Below are 13,318 nucleotides of genomic sequence, written 5' to 3'. Positions count from 1 at the left end.
TCATAAGGATCACTAAAGGATGTATTTTAAATTTCGTTGCGTTTTGGATCGCTCTTCTCCTTCAGTTTGGGGTATTTAACTGTAAGTTTGATTTTAGACTCAGCAAAGTCAGGATCAAATACGGAAGGAAATCATGGGACAATAATGGAAGGTGATTCATGATCAGGAGAAGTTGGTTCGGGTTCAAATTTAAACATTCCTTCAGGAGATCCATCAGAAACGTGTTCATCAGAAACTCTTGAGAGAGATCTTATGGGGGTTATTATATTTGGATTTGTTGGTTTGGAAGCATAAATACATGGTGGTGAGATGGGTGAATTTTGTAACCGTAGAGGAGATGGTGGTGGTGATATTTGTTGTTGTTCTAACAAAGGTTCAGAAACTAAAGGAGTTTCTATGATTGAAATGATAAAGGTTGATTGAGGTGGTGAAAGTGGGATAGGTTCAGAAACTATTGGTTGAGATAAAGGATGAGGTTGGATTGGTAAGAATCTTTCAAAAAGAATTGAATCGAAATTAAATTGAGTTCTATAAGAAGGAAGCTCACCTGATGCTACATCATAATCTCTTGAAGAAGATTGTACGACTTCAAAAGTATCCTTCAAAATCATTGCCTTCTGGCGCTCACTTAGAGGCACCTCGTCTTCATCCAGAAAGACAACAATCTTCTTCTTCTTCTGAGCCCTAGAAGATCCTTTGCCTTTAAATTCCTTCTTTCTCTTCCCATGAACATTAGGGCAAGTCTCAGGAAGGTTGGATGGATCCACCAATAGGCCAAGTCTATCCTTCAGACAGCTTTCCAGATATCCCATCAGAACCTATGGAGGGTCAACCTTGGTGAAGATTGGGTAGTCATCTATAGGATTTCTTGTACCACAGATATCATCCTTAGAAAGAATTAAATTTGGTCTTTGATTTCTAGATATGAGCCCCATACTCTTCAGATTCTTTCCTTAGAATACCTTTCCAACATCCTTCACCAGTTCTTTTGTCAATCCACTAACTAGAAGGTCATCTACTAAACCATTTTCCACAAGAATGTCCGACATTAGTATGTCGTTAGGAATGAAAATTCTCTTTGTCTTCTTAGAAGAACCACCAGTTCTGGATTCTTGGATAGAATCCCTCATGAACTTGAACAAAATGGAAGGAAGTCCCAGCTTGACACCATTCTCCAGACAAAATAACATGAACTTCTGACGAGTGTTGATGTAGTCAAGACTATTTGTGCTAGTTCTGTGGTGAATACAACCCAAAATAATCTTGAACCAAACTCTTAGGTTCCTAGTCAAGTCATTAGCACTATGACCTTTGTCATCTTCAAAGATTGTTTCATCCTTGAAGATAACTGGAGAAATGGCAGCTTCTCTCTTAGTGGTGATCTTAGCACTGTGTATCCTTTTCCCTTTACCATCATGAGAGATAAGATCAACTATGGACTTCTCAGTAATAACCATTTTCCTATTCATGACATAGGAAGAAATAGTTTCCTTTTCAACAGTTGCATGCACCCAAAACTGCTTAACGAGAACCGGATAAATTGGGCTTGTGAGTCTCTCGAAGAATGTTTTTCAACCTTGAAGTTCCAAGGTTTCAGTGAAATCAAAACCGTTTTCCTTCAAATTTTTGAAATCAATGATGGTTTCGCATAACACCATTAACTCGTTGACAGGAGTATGAATAGTCAATTCATATATCCCTTTCAAGGTGGGGTTGTTTTCAGTTACCTTTGAAGAACTTGAAGAGTATTGTTGTTGTTCAGCCATTTGAAGAAGATGAAGATAAAGAACAGTTACAGAGAGAAAGGGTTGTTTTTAGGTTTGAAAATTGAAAGTGTGGGAGTCATGTGCGCGTAGTGTGAAAATGTGAGTGAAGTGGGTTTATATAGAAAATTTTGCAATGATGACAAAAAGGGAATATGCAGTCAGAGGGGGAAGCGTAAGAGTTTAAACCTAATTCCAAGAATCGTTAAACCCAATGTGTCACGCTTTTATCATACATTCTCAAAATTTGGGACAGTTGTCTCCACTAAGAACCACATGAAATCAAACGACAAGACAACCATTTAATGCAGCAACTGTTCAGAATCAGGAAAACAAATCAATAAGATTGTTTTTGATAATAACCTTTCTGATTCATGAAAACTTCCTTACTTCAGAAAGCTCGTGTTTCAGAGTCAAAAAGAATAACACTCTCAGAATCTAATCTAGAGTTATGAAGACTTAAACATTCTAAATACATCTTTTCATTCTGGACATAACTTCATAAATAAGTTTTTCAGAATGAACACGAATCTATCTTTGGCAAGGGGTGTCGTAATGATATAAGCCCATTGATGATCTGTATCAACAGATTTTAAAATTTAAATTTCCTTCTGAACATAGTCACAAAAAAGTGATGTTTTATTTCAATATGCTTAGCTCTATAATGCAAGATATGATTCTTAGAAAAATAAATAGTAAAGATATAACCTCATTGATGGTCTGTATCAACAAATTTTAAATGAAAATTTTCCTTCTGGACATAGTCATGTAAAAAGTGATGTTTTATTTCAATATGCTTAGCCATAGAATACAAGATATGATTCTTCAAAAAACAAATAGAAAAAGTATTATCATAGAGAATAAGAATGTTACTCTCAGATATCTGATAATCTTCCAGGTGAATCTTCATCCAGAGTATCTGAGTGTTGCATCTAGAAGCTGCAATGTATTCAACTTTGGCTATGGAACGTGCAATTGTTGCTTGTCTCTTACTGGACCATGAGATCAAGTTATCTCCTAAAAATTGGAAACTTCCAGAAGTACTTTTTATTTCAATTCTGTCTCCAGCATAGTCAATGTCATAATAGCCTACTAATTTACACCCACTTGATTTTCTATAAAATAAAGCAAGGTTAGTAGTACCTTTCAAATACCTAAAGATTCTCTTAACAGCAGTTAAGTGAGTTTCCCTAGGATCTGATTGGAAGCGAGCACATAAGCAGACACTAAATAAGATATCAAGTTTAGAAGTTGTTAGATATAAAAGACAGCCCATCATACCTATGAATAGCTTCTGATTTACCTTACTACTTACCCCTTCTTTCTCAAAAATACATGTAGGATGCATTGGAGTCTTTGCTTGCTTACATTCTGATAAGTTGAACTTATTCAGAAGTTCCTTTGTGTATTTCCTCTGATGAATATAAGTTCCTTCTAATCGTTGATCAATCTGGATTCCCATCAGACTCATCTCAAATTTTGCCTGCATAGACTTAGCAAAATCCCTGCACAACAACGCATTAGCAGAACCAAAAATAATATCATCAACATAAATTTGCACAACCAAAATATAATTCTTAAAGGTTTTGCAAAAGAGAGTTGTGTCCATTTTCCCTCCGGTAAAATCATTTTCCAAAAGAAAGTTGTTTAGTCTATCATACCAAGCTCTAGGAGCTTGCTTCAGACCATACAAAGATTTTTTCAGTTTAAAAACAAAATCAAGATTTTGAGAACTTTCAAAACCAAGAGGTTGATGCACATATACTTCTTCAGAAATATATCCATTCAGGAATGCACTCTTAGCATCCATCTGATAAAGGATGATGTTATGATTGACTGCAAAAGAAATTAAAAGATGAATAGACTATAACTTGGAAACTGGAGCAAAGGTTTCTGTAGAGTTTGTACCTTCTTGCTGACTATAACCTAGTGCTACCATTTGAGATTTATTTCTTACAACCTCGGCTTTCTCATTCAGCTTGTTTCTGAAGACCCATCTGGTTCCAATGACATTGAAACCCTTTGGTTTTTGAACAAGATCCCAAACATCATTTCTGGTGAATTGATTCAATTCTTCTTCCATAGCCAAAATCCATTCATTATCCAAAAGAGCTTCATCAATTGATGTGGGTTCTATCAGAGACACCAAACTGTTACCAATGGTTCCAGAGCCAATGATCTTTCCTTTCTGGTTTCCTCCTAAACCAACGAAACCTCCAGGCTTAAGTTCCAAGTCTTGGAACATAGGCCTTCTGTCCGTCATATGTCACGAGTACCCACTCTCCAGGTACCATGACTAGTGTTTCAGCTGAGCTGTTAAGGATGTTTGCAACATAAATTATTTTATCCTTAGGTACCCACTTTTTGGGTCCTCTTTTGTTAGTTTTTCCAGAGTTTCTTACAACTTTAGGTCTTTTAGCAGAAGGATAATCATGAGAGATTTGGGCATGATACTTAGGTTTCAAAACAAAGTTCTTATCCTTAGTATGCTTTTGTGTCTGTGCAGAAGTATCAAGCTCAGTGCTAGCAGACACGAAATGCACATAGAGAGGTTTTGGTTTGACCTTCTGACTTTTGTCAAGTTTTATAGATTTTGTACAACCTAAACCTTTCCTTCCATTTCTGCTAACTCTATAGATCAAGGAAGCCATTTTGCTTCTATCTATGCTTTTAGCCAGAAAGTACTGGAATGCTCTGTCATATCTGATGATGCAATCAGTATCAGACACTTCTGAAATTATTTCCTCCTCTAGTTTTTAAATTTTGCTTTTCAAAGCAGAGTTGTTACTTTCTAAAGAAAATACTTTTTCATTTAGAGAGGAAATATCTGTCTCAAGCTCTATCTGAGTTTCAGAAGTAATTGCTTGGAATTATTTAAGGTCCTTGTATTTACTCTGAAGACTCTAGTACTTTTCCAGTATTTTAGGAAGACGTGATTCAATATTAGAATGAGATAGGTTAGAAAATACCTCTTCAGAATTGGAGTCAGATTTTGATTCTGATAATACCTTGTCTTCTGGTTCTTCAGAGCCTGTGGGATCCTTTGTGGTTGCCATAAGTCAACATTGGCTTTTTCTTTTTCAGAATCTTCTTCTTCAGATTCTGAGTCATCCCAGGTAGCCATCATCCCCTTCTTAACTTTGGAGAAGTTCTTCTTGGGCCTCCTGTCCTTCTTCAACTTAGGACAAACATTTTTATAATGGCCTGGCTCCTTGCACTTGAAGCATATAACTTCTTTTCTAGAACCTTGCTTCTTTTGTCCAGACGAAGAATCGAAGCGACCAACAGTCCTTCTGACTCCTCTGAACTTCCCTTGACCATTTTGTCTATGTTTCCAGAGTCTGTTGACTCTCTTTAAGATTAGAGACAGCTCATCATCATCATCTGAGTCTTCATCAGATCCTTCTAATTCTTCCTTAGCTTGATAGGCTCTTGTCTTCTCAGGCTTGGATTTTAGAGCAACATATTTACCTCGCTTTTGAGGTTCATCTTCTTTTATCTCAATCTCATGAGTTCTTAAAGAACTAATAATTTCTTCAAGACTTATGTTGTTTAGATCCTTTGCCAGCTTCAAGGCAATTACCATAGGTCTCCATTTTTGGGGAAGACTTCTGATAATTTTCTTGACATGATCAGTTGTAGAATACCCTTTGTACATAAGTTTAAGTCTTACGACAAGCATATAAAACCTTGAGAACATAGTCTTTACTCTTTCATCATCTTCCATTTTGAATGCATCATATTTCTGGATTAAGGCCAAAGCCTTTGTCTCCTTTACTTGAGCATTTCCTTCATGAGTCATCCTCAGAGAGTCAAAGATGGATTTGGCAAAATCTCTTTTTGTTATCTTCTCATACTGCGTAACAGATAGCATTAAGAAATATGGTTCTGGCCTTATGATTATTTTTGAAGTCTTTCTTCTGTTGATCAGACATAGCACTTCTTACTAAAGTATTTGCTTCAGCATTTACTGGGTGAACGTAACCATCGACTACAAGATCCAAAGATCAACATCGTAACCAAGAAAGAAACTTTATATTCTGTCTTTCCAATAGTCAAATTTCTCACCATAAAAAATAGGTGGTTTTGCATTGTAATGATCTCTATCATTATTAACAATGTTAGCAACATTCGTTATTTCTCACAACTGGATCGGTACTAAACATTGTGAGGTGTTGATAATTTTTTTATCACAATCAGAACCAGAGCTCTGATACTAATTGAAGGTGTGAAAAACACAAGAAGGGGGGGTTGAATTGGGTTTTAAGAGCAAAAGATTTTTCCAAAACAAGAACACCACTAACAAGTTAATAACAAAGAGATAAAAACACAAGTATTTTTATCCTGGTTCGCTTGAAACTCAAAGCTAATCCAGTCCATCCGCCAAGGTGATTTTGACTTATACACAAGGATTTAATCCACTATAATCAACAGATTACAACAAACACAAAGAATAACCTTCTTTGTCTTCTCAAGGATCCAACTAAACCTTAGTCTCCTTAAGGACTCACAAAGAACAACTTTCTTTGTCTTCTCAAGGATAACCTCCTTAAGGAATCAAACAAATAGTTTGAATAATATTTTGTGTGTTACAAGACACTTCTACACAAGCAGATTTTACACAAATGAATAACAAACACTTAAAGAAAAATTATATTCACAAAGAAAATGACTTGTCAAAATATTTGTGTAACCGGTGTTTTTCTTCAAGTCTCCAAGTCATACTTATATAGCATAAGCATAATACCATTAGAGGGCAAAATGGGGAAAGCTCATTTGAGCGACTGTCCACTATTGGATGGGAAAGGAATGATATTGCATATTGTCCTTTCGCCCATAAAATTAGTGACAGGTGTGATGTATAGTATTGTCCTTGCCCACGAATTTAGGTAGTGGAAAGGATGTTCATTTTGTACCATGTACTATTTGATCACGTTCCCATTTTGATCTTATCTTCAAATTCATTGGCTTATGATGAAAGTTGATGAAGCATGAAATGAATAAACATAAACCTGGATTCAGAAACTTTAGAATCTTTGGTCAGAACCTTGATAGCGTCAGTAGTCTGACTTGAGATCTTCAGTATCTTTAGAGTCTTCAGAATCCTCAGTCAGAACCTTGATAACTTCAATCGTCTGACTTGAGATCTTCAGAATCTTCAGTTATATAACACAACTTTAGAAGCTTGTCCTTCTTCAGAAGTTTAATGATCAGAGTCACATCCAGAAGCATAAATTGAGAGAACATTGCAGCAGCAACATAATGTCTCCTCAGAAGCTTCTGATGAGTGAGACAACACAGAAGCAGAAACAATATTGCAGCAAAAATATTTACGTCTTTCAGAACTTCTAATAGCCAACATAGAAGCGGATTTGGAACACATAGTTCAGAAACTAATGACGTTGCACATCATATATTCAGAATCAAAACTGGTTGTTAAAGTTACATAATAACAAACCATTAGGGTACCAAAACTGTTCTCACACAAATATAATATTGTTATCATCAAAACTCAAGGTATAAATGTAGAACCAAATCTTGTTCTAACAGATGTCACCCTTCATATGTCTTGAGCATCTACTAATGAGAACCCATATTCTCTTCATATAGCCAAGACATTTATCCTACAAGATCAACAAGAAATGCTAGGTACCCAATCTTCATTGGGTCTTTGAGAGTTAGTGAAAGTATGGTTGCATTTGGGCAACCGTTGAAAAAAACTTTTAGGAACAAAGAGTCTCCTAAATTTGCATTTCTCAATGGTGTGACCTCTCTTGTAACAATAGTGACAAGATAAATTGTAATGAGATGTTCTTTTGCTATTTGAATCCTTTTGAATATATCTATACTTTTTATGTGGATGGTTTAAAGACCTTTTAAATTTTGAGGGGTCAATAGCAAATATAACATTTGGTTGTAATGCCTTGTCCAATTTAGTTTTAAGAGTATTAACCTCTTTTTGCCAAATGTGACAAGTTTCATAACTGAAACATGAAGGTTCTTCATCCTCATTCTTATCCTTTTGAATATCTACCATAGATTGTTTAAGAGCTTCCATTTGCTTTTTAGTTTCTTAAATTTTAGCTTCTGAGTGTGAAAAGATTCTTTTGTTTAAAGCTAACTTTTTAAAAGCGCACACGCCTTTTCTATGTAGATTTTCAAAAGTATTTTGTAATTGAGAATAAGATATTATATTAATAGATTCGTGTTTAGAACGACTTACATTCTTCTTCTTCTTTTGATTGTCCATGAAGCAAATATTTGTCGATTCGTCACTACTACTTGAGCTTTCATCACTTGAGCATTCACTTTCACTCTCCCAAGGAACGTATGCTCTTATGGACTTGCTAGACTTCTTGTAATGGCCTTTCTCTTTGTCTGACTTATAATGACCGACTTTTCCATAACTGTAGCATGAACATCTATGTTTACTCTTCTTATTCTCATATTCCTTTGAGGAGTTCGATAGTCTTATAAAGTTAATTAGGCTCTTATCTGAGTGTGATCTGCCGTCGCACGCGGATCAAAACCGAGTAATAAAATATAGTAAACGGGAAGCGACACCTCGAGTATCGTATCACAAGGATTCTTGTATTATTCTTAACCTAATGAAATCGATTTAAGGGGGGTTTATGTTTTAGTGGTCGATTTAGAAAATAAAGCAAAAAAATGATTAAAATAAACGATTATAAAATAAGTCAATCTACTGTTTTCGGTTTCCGGCTAATCATTGGTTTTTAATAGCCAACTCCCTAAGCGGCTTCGATCTCTATTCGATTCAAATTCGATTGACAAGCGCAATAGATATATGACAGATTTATATTCATATATTCCGAATTAAGCAAACGGATAAATACAATCGTGAATTAAGCAAACACGATTTACAAATGCAATTTAACGACAAAGCGACGAAAACTGCGATTAATAGTTAGGAATGCAATCATACGAATTTAATCAAAACTATTCCACAAAATACAAATTAAGCAAATGAAATTTTATAGAATAGAATTGAAAGAGAACGAAATTAAATTGATAGAATAAAAACCTCAAAGCCTTGAAAATTCGGTTACAGTAGATTGACTCTAGGAGATTAGTTCCTCTTCATGATCGTACAAAAGCAAAAAGTTATCATCAATAATGTCTCTTTTCTACAGCACCACGGCTGCCCCCTTTTAAACAAAATAAGGGTTTCACTAATAATTCAAACTGGGCCGGAAAACCTAAATTCGGCCCAACAAATGGCCCAAAAGAAAATATTTCCTAAAGTACGAAACTTCAACGAATTATTTGAGACTTTTTCACTCCGAATCAGCTTTTGTCTTCAACATAAAAGTTGTAGCTCTTTCTCTTAGCTTTCCAACAACTAGTAGCACACCTCGATCCGATACTCCTAGCTCCAATTATGAATTTATTCGTGCAGACTGCTAATGCTGAAAATAAACTGCGAAAAATAAATAAGTGTAAAAATAAGATAAATTATAAAAACACATTAAAAGTGAAAAATAACCAAACTAAAACATGGAAATGCATAAGTATAAATATAGATGAATGTGCATCTAAATGCACTGATCAAATTTCCCCACACTTGAACTTTTGCACTCCGAGCAAAATTTAAAATAAAACAAAGAAAACACAAACAGATCGTTAGTTACTCATCCTAGGCTACAAGTCTTCTTCGGTTATGTTTGCATCGATAGGTACTAATCTTGAACACTAATCCACAATTGTGCAGTCATAAACCTCTTGAATACACAAACCAACTCGAATCATGTTATTATGTTAAAGCCTAACTTACTCATCCTTCTTTTTGCTCTTTTTCATTCAGGCGCAATCACATTAAGCCCGTTATCTCCACACACCCATAGCAAGGCGACCAGTTAGTGACTCTGATCCTTTTTGCACGGGATTCTAGTACTTACATGGCATAACCCTTTGTTTACTCAATTTTAGTTGCGGGGGATCAGACCTTAATCTGCCCTACCAAGTCCAGCACCAGAAACCGCTGAACCAACTGACAACGAGTCTTATTTTCAATTTTTTTTGAAGGTTCTACATTCGTTGGGTTAAGTGACCGGGTGAGGGTCACCAAACATAGAAGGTGCATTCCCTTTTCTTTTTCTTTTTTTTCTTTTTCGGAACACTCACTTATATTCATCGGCTTTCCTGCGTAGAGTGTGTGTGAGATGGTGTTGACTGCTGAAATAAACTACTCGAGAGATGACAGAGAATGAGAATTTAATGCTAAAATATAATAAGAATTTGAATCAATTTCCATATGCAGGAGACTTACGGTGTTAAGACGATACCGATCTTGTGAATTTTTCCCAAGTCTCCGCAAACTAATCTCAAATTAGTCAGTCTATAGCCTAAAACTTTCAAGAAGATGCATTTTTTTTTATTTTAGCAACTAAAAACCATAAACAGAGAAAAACTGAAAAACAAAATAAAAAAAATAAAAGAAATAAATGGTTTCCTCCCCCATACTTAAAACATACATTGTCCTCAATGAAATACCATAAATATAAAATAAGAGTGGGAGAAAGGAAAGAACACACCCGAGGAGTCAAGGCGGATAAGTGATTGCATAAGCAGCCTTTCCCAAAGAGAGTTTTTTTGCAGTCTCTTCTTCCAAAGTTGGGTTCTCATGTAGTAGCTTTGGGTAGTGTCCATTGACCTTGAAATTTTGATTAGTGTATTCGCCTTATATTCCAGAATCAAAGAAGAATCTTTGATAAGTAAAAGTGTTGAATGAGCGCGTGAAAGTGATCTCCTTTTTCATAACATCAAGAATTAAAGGATTACGGGGTTGCCTCACTACTTTTGTTTCATCTTTAAGTGAGATCTTATACATACATATGGATGGGCTAATATCACGAGTGTCAGCCAAGGTCCATCTAATTCCCTTCTTATGTTTCTGCTTAAGTTGAAGCTTTGATGAATAATATAAATCCTCAGGAAATGGTTTAGGCTCTAAACAATGTGGTTGCTCAATGAATGGTATGTTTGGGGCAGCCGAAATGTCAAGAGCTTCAGCTACATAAACTACTTCATTTACATTGTCACCCTGCAAGGCAGCATCAATCTCAGCACAAACAGCACAAAGGTTAGTGTTAGTACAATCATCACATGAGTAAATATCATCAAAACCCGATAAAGTTGGAAAATCAGTTGAAAACAAATTAGAATAAACTTCATCAACAACTTCAGAAACCAACTCTATTTGAAAAACAGAATGCTCTTCCTCGTCAATCTTCTTATTTTCAAGTACTCCTTGTGGGAAAGGGATTGATGATACATACTTTTTTTCAACCTCAACAACAATAGAAGGTTCAGGTTTGTTTTCAAGTGTTACACTAACAATGTTTTTATTTTTTTCTGGGGCTGTTTCTGTAACCTTTCCAGATCTCAACGAAATCGCACTCACATTAGCATTAGAATCCTTTGGATTGATAACTGTTTGGGCTGGAAGCTGGTTCGACCCTTGGGCTTGCATGTTATTTATTTGAGTAGCAAGTTGTCCCATTTGCGTGTTCAAGGTATGAATGCTAGAATCGGTCCTTTGTTGGAATTGGAGATTGTTGGCGGCCATTTGTTTGACAAGATCCTCTAGTGAAGGTCCAGAAGGTGAAGAAGTGGTTACTTGTGGAGGGTTATATGGTGGTGATGGTGGAATGGGTAGCATCAATTGTTTCACTAAAGAGGTAAGTTCATCAATTCTAGTTTCTAGAGCCTTGTTGGAAGAAGAAACATGAATCTCATTCACACCTTTTGCTTGGACCACAAAATTATCCCTTGTTATGAACTGTTGGGAGTTAAGTGACATGTTCCCAATCAAGGATTTGACAGCAATAGGATATTCAATACACAAAGCATTAGAATCAACATCAGGGACAACAAGTTCTCTCAGAGTTATTTGGTCATCCATGTTAAATTTAATAGAAAAGAAAAAAAATCAACAAATAATGAGAAAACACAACTAACTCAGCAATGTAGCAACAAATAGGAAAATACCGACAATGTCCCTATTAAGTAAAAACAATTGCAATACAAAAAAAACGATTAAAAAAAATAAAAAAAATACAAAAACATGAAAAATAAACTAATAACGTCAATTAAGAATTTTGAGAATTTTTGCGGAATTTTCTGAAACCACAAAAACAGAAAATAAATCATAAAAAATAGAAAAATAAGGAATTTCGGTTTTTTAGGGCGACATCCACCATTTATTTCATAAATAGAGGCTTTTGATCCTTGATTTTTTCCTAATAAATCGACAAAAAATGGGAATAATCTGAGACGATTTTCTTAAAAACAGAATTTTTTTTCCTAACCCGCAAAAAGACCCGAACGCAAGAAAGTTAAGGCAAAAAATGCTAAAAAAACAAACAAAAAACAACACATATGACTATAAAAACGATTAATATAATCAAGAATCCCCGGCAACGGCGCCAATTTGATCCGCTGTCGCACGCGGATCAAAAACGAGTAATAAAATATAGTAAACGGGAAGCGACACCTCGAGTATCGTATCACAAGGATTCTTGTATTATTCTTAACCTAATGAAATCGATTTAAGGGGGGTTTATGTTTTAGTGGTCGATTTAGAAAACAAAGCAAAAAAATGATTAAAATAAGCGATTATAAAATAAGTCAATCTACTGTTTTTGGTTTCCGACTAATCATTGGTTTTTACCTACCAATTCCTTAAGCGGCTTCGATCTCTATTCGATTCAAATTCGATTGACAAGCGCAATAGATATATGACAGATTTATATTCCTATATTCCGAATTAAGCAAACGGATAAATACAACCGTGAATTAAGCAAACACGATTTACAAACGCAATTTAACGACAAAGCGACGAAAACGACGATTAATAGTTAGGAATACAATCATACGAATTTAATCAAAACCATTCCACAAAATACAAATTAAGCAAATGAAATTTCATAGAATAGAATTGAAAGTGAACGAAATTAAATTGATAGAATAAAAACCTCAAAGCCTTGGAAATTCGGTTACAGCAGATTGACTCTAGGAGATTAGTTCCTCTTCATGATCGTACAAAAGCAAAAAGTTATCGTTAATAATATCTCTTTTCTACAGTACCACGGCTGCCCCCTTTTAAACAGAATAAGGGTTTCACTAATAATTCAAACTGGGCCGGAAAATCTAAATTCGGCCCAACAAATGGCCCAAAAGAAAATATTTTCTAAAGTACGAAACTTCAACGAATTATTTGAGACGTCTTCACTCCGAATCAGCTTTTGTCTTCAACATAAAAGTTGTAGCTCTTTCTCTTAACTTTCCAATGACTGGTAGCACGCCTCGATCCGATACTCCTAGCTCCAGTTATGAATTTATTCGTGCAGACTGCTAATGCTGAAAATAAACTGCGAAAAATAAATAAGTGTAAAAATAAGATAAATTATAAAAACACATTAAAAGTGAAAAATAACCAAACTAAAACATGGAAATGCATAAGTATAAATATAGATGAATGTGCATCTAAATGCGCTGATCAGAGTGCTTGACTCCATTTTTCTCCATGTACC

This window comes from Lathyrus oleraceus, chromosome 7 (assembly GCF_024323335.1).
Source record: "Lathyrus oleraceus cultivar Zhongwan6 chromosome 7, CAAS_Psat_ZW6_1.0, whole genome shotgun sequence".
In the NCBI taxonomy this organism is placed as follows: domain Eukaryota; kingdom Viridiplantae; phylum Streptophyta; class Magnoliopsida; order Fabales; family Fabaceae; genus Lathyrus; species Lathyrus oleraceus.
This window is presented reverse-complemented; position numbering follows the sequence as displayed.